Source organism: Mirounga leonina, unplaced genomic scaffold, assembly GCF_011800145.1.
Source record: "Mirounga leonina isolate KUSES-001 unplaced genomic scaffold, KU_Mleo_1.0 Mir_173, whole genome shotgun sequence".
In the NCBI taxonomy this organism is placed as follows: Eukaryota; Metazoa; Chordata; class Mammalia; order Carnivora; family Phocidae; genus Mirounga; species Mirounga leonina.
The window spans coordinates 45,578,677-45,583,411 of NW_023270447.1; the positions used below are offsets into that span (position 1 = coordinate 45,578,677).

The 4,735-nt window shown below is 38.8% G+C and overlaps 1 long non-coding RNA gene across 1 annotated transcript; it reads left to right on the forward strand.

Annotated features, from left to right (window-relative positions):
- The first annotated feature begins 1,679 nt into the window (after window positions 1-1,679).
- Window positions 1,680-3,363, forward strand: LOC118020214. The gene is made up of 3 exons (XR_004681836.1): window positions 1,680-1,709; window positions 2,178-2,256; window positions 3,300-3,363. It is a non-coding gene; the product is annotated as an uncharacterized LOC118020214 (long non-coding RNA).
- Window positions 3,364-4,735: the final 1,372 nt, after the last annotated feature.

Sequence of the window (4,735 nt, forward strand, 5' to 3'; positions counted from 1 at the left end):
CTTTGATCCCCGCCTTCTATTGTTGTTTGGTGTGAAATATGCAAGGCCAGCTGATGTTTAAGTCTTGGTTTTGAGAGAGGACCCTCTTCCCTCTCCCCATTTGAATGCCTCACAGTGTAGTTCAAAATGTCTTTATTTTTCTTTTCTTTTCCCTTTTTAAAAAGGACAAGCTCCAAGAAATCCCCTTTAGGATTCCTCACATCATCCCTGATCCAAATTCTAAGTGAAGAAACCTTTTGAGGTTTGGTGATTATTTTCAGCACCACATTAAGATAGATGTGCCCTCTAAACTTTATGTGTGGGATTGAGGTCCCCAGGCACACATTCAGGACACCGATAAAGCACTCCCCTGTGAATACCACATGAACAGTATCCCTTTACAATCCCTATATACTACTTCTCAGATATTCCAAAATTTAACTAAAGTAATTACTTTACTGGATGGCTATTAACATTACACACTTGATAAAAATCATGTCTTCCCACTACTTTTGCATGTGGTCATAACTTAGTTTATTATTATTTCTGATGATAATAATAATTTCTGATGGTATGAATGAATATTCTTTATGTTTTTCTAGACTTGATGTTTTTCTAGTCAGAAACTCCTGCTGTTAATCAGATCCCTCTGAGTATTTCACATCTAGTTTTGATCCCCTTGCCATATCCCTAGGGGAAAAAAAAACCATGTAGTTTTAATTTGATCATGAAGGTTACTGTTTGAATAGATTTTTTTAGACTTCAGGCATGCTGGTTATTTAAATTGACTCAGACAGTATAAACCAGGCTCCCTGACATTCCAGAGCCTTCAAGGGTCAGTGGCTTCTGGCAAATGCCCCAAAGTCTTCAACTTGGGCCTTAACTAAGACAATTCAACATACCAGGTCTTTAGAATTATGTGCATGGTCATAGGATTCCAATAAAGAATATCCCAACCTAAAGCCAGAGTACCTATGGCTGTGAACTTCTCTTGAATAAACTTTCTCCCTCTCATTCTTTTTTGGAATCCTGTAGCCTTTCCATTGATCTTGGTCTTTTGCAACCATACGGGCTTCTGTTGGTTGAGTGACCTCTTTGTGTCCGATATTTTGAATTTCTTTTATTCTCATGATACACCTATCAGGCAACTACCATCAACTCCATTCTATAGATGATGAAACTGTGACTAGAACAAGTGGCTTACTCATTAACTGACTCACTCATTAGCTGCTATTAAATGACATAAGCTAAGGTTTAAACCTGCATTTATCATGTATACACAATATTTATTCTTAACATAAATTGAACATTTACTATACTCTAATCACTGTTACGTTAGGTTGAATCACATGAAGTTGCGGATCTTTCACCAGAAAACAGTAATTTTATATGGCTTAATCTAACATTTGTCTCATTTGATCTTAACAATAGCTTTATGAAGCAACTGCCGTTAATGTCATTTTATAAGAGAGGAGATTGAAGCTTAGCTATGTTATATAAGATGCACAGGGTTAAACAGTCAATAAGTAGTGTGCTTTTTTCTTTTTCTTTTTTATCACCAGGCAATTCTTCTTCACTATGAACTGGTGACTATGATGAAGTGATGTGACATTTTTATTGTCCCCGGTGGTGGCAATTTTGAGTTTGTTAGTTCACTGACTTCATTCAATATATTGAGCACATGCTGTGTGTGTGAATCATATATATTCAAACTTCGAAGGAACAGTAAGGTAGGAAATTAAGCTGGGTATTCCAGATTTGGGTTTAAAAAAACTCAAAGCCATCTGAGATAGATTTTCTTTAGTGCCTATGTAGGTAGATCTTAAAGACTGTTTGTAAAGGATTCAGAAATTGGTTATTATTGGAACAGTATGTAACCTTTCAAAGTTTTTATGTCTAAAGTAACTATGTCCTCTGGATAGTGTGACTATCCTGTTTGATTAGTGTGAGGTTCTGGGGTATTTGCTGTCTAGTCATGTTTGCTGTTCTCTCTGCCTGGAATGCCCAGTTCCTAATCACAAATCTTTTAAGTCTTAGCTCAGTGGTCACATTCTTCAGAGGGCCAATTTTTTTCCAGCTGTAAATGAACTGTCCCTTATTTTGGTTCTCACTACATTTTACTTCCACTTTTCATTTGTCTTCTCTCTTATGTTCATCTGGTTACCCATCCATCCATCATTTATGATACACCTGTAAAGTTCTAGTCACTGTTATAGGCCCTGAGGATACAGAGATGCAGAGACATGGTTCCTCCTCCAAGACCTAGTAGAGGGACAGGTAAGTAAACAGAATATTTCAATACAACTATCATTCTCTATTTTTATTCCAGCTCAACACATCTGAAAGTTGCATTCCTATTATAATGGCTCATGATGGCTGTGATTCTGGTAGTTGGTGAGGACTGGTGGGAGGGAAAAGGGGAAAAGGGAAGCGATGTGTTCCCCTCACCCCAGAATGAGATGGGGACACATGATGCAGGTCTCTTCAGTCCAGCCTCTTCAGGTGGGGATTAGTGTGAGATATGAGCACAGGGGTTAGTGCCACAGAGAGGAAGTATGTTCCCACCATGCTTGGAGCATCCATGAAGATGGTATAGGGAAGACTTGTGGGAGATGATGTTTGAATTAAATCATGAAGATGAGTTCATTCGGTGAGTACAGGAGGGAAGGAGGTCGGGTAGAGGGCATAGGTAGCAGCTGAAAAGACCTGGAGGTAAAAGACGTGTGTGTGTGTGTGTGTGTGTGTGTGAGTCTGTGTGCGTATGCATGTAAGAAGTCTGGCATGGCTATGGCGGAGGGCAATGTGGACAAGAATTAAATGGTCACGAGCAGTGTCCAGATAATGGCATTTTTTAAAAGTCACACTTAATGATTTGGAGAATGGGGACTATGTTATACTTTATATCCATCATTAGACTGTAATCTACCTAAGGGCGGAGATTTTAATGCTGTCCATATCCTGGTATGCCAGACTCCTAGAACATTCTAGGTGCTTCAGAATTGCACTACATTATAGTTATAGCTTGGAGATCATCTCTTGTCTTTCATTCTGGTCTGGCCGGCTTGTCAGGGCTGTGAATTCCAGGAGAACACTGCTAGTTCCTGGGGGACACTGGGGACAGAGAGGCACTTGGCTGGAGGTGAGAGGGTCTGTTTGGAAGAAATAAAGAAGGCTTAAATCCATGATCACAACGACACTTAAATACAGCATTCCTTCTTTGAATGGTATCTGTTCCTGTTTACTTTCTTCCTCGTAGCATCGAGCTGGGCTGCATTTGCTATTTAGGCATAATTACTATTTTATTATTATTTTTTTCACAGTTAAGTGGAGCATTCGAGCACAGCTGAATTGCTGGGAGCCTCAGTGGAAGAAATCTATTAGTGGTATGGCTTGAAACAATACACAAAAGGCCCCTGCGTGTGGTCTGCCCTCCACGCTTTCAACTTCCTTATGTGGAACAATAAATCTCCAAGTCAGCTAGAATGCAGAGACTCCCATCCAACGAGAGGAGAGCTGCGTTTTTATCTTTTATTCATTGGCAGGAACATTAGCTGTAGGAGGTATTCAAATCACACTTTTATTTAAACAAACACAGCTGGATCGCAGCCTCTTAATATAGCAGTTCTCTAATGAAAAATAACAACATAGTATTTATCTCTTTTCTTTTGTGTGACTCTCAATTTGCTAAAATTAGGCAGACTTCAATCCCATACAAAATTGGCATGTTTTCATGACCAGAGCTCATCGCAACTAACTGCAAAATTATAATGGGGATGTAATTATAGGAGGGCATGTGAAATACACATCCTTTTGCTGCTGTAAGCTATATGGGGTTATACAATTATGTTGTAATAACATCATTTATCTTAAAGGAGTCAGACAGCTGACTTCATTTATTTAACTTGAGCACTCCAATTATGTGCTGTGTCAGTTTAACATAAATGTCTTGCCCAAAGAACACGGTGTAATAATAATGATAATAGCAATAATAATAATAATAACATACATTTATATAGGGCTCTACAGAGCACAAAGCATTTTTACAATTGTGATCTTGCTGGGACCTCCTCACCGTTCTGTAAGTCAAGCCTCTAGGCCTGTGACTGCATGTGCCCCATTTTACTGGTGAGAAAAATGAGGTCCAGAGAAGTGAAGCAAAGTGAAGTTGTCAAGATTGCACAGTTAGTAAGTGGTGAAATAAGAGCTTAAAACTCAGGTCCTCTGATCTGATGTTCCGGGATCATTCTTCAGCTTTCACCAATAAGACCAGATTTTGGACAGTGTGACACGTTCATTCTCATCTCTTATCCTATTTCATCTCATGACCATTTTTAAAGGCATGTAGAACAGTCTGTGGTGGTGGGAATCACAGGGATTAATCCTGTGACCTTGAGCAAATTAAATGAAGTTTTCAGATCCTAGATTCCTTCTCAGAAAAAACAACAATAACAACAAATAATACCAACTGAGCAGATGAGCAGAGTTGTTATAAGAATTAAGTGAGAAATGTTTGTAAAGTACATAGGTAGGTGCTCAGAAAAGTTTTGTTCTCTTTCCCTGCAGGACGAGAACAAATTTCTTCATTTTACAAGGGATGGAATTACTATACGTTTCGCTTGACTGACTTGCCTAACTCACCAAGCTAGTAAGTGTCAGGGCAGTGACTGAAATTCACGTCCTCCTCTTTCCAATCTGCCTATCATTATTTTTAATTGTATTGTAATGTATTTAATGCCCTCTATCATCTTTCAGCTTA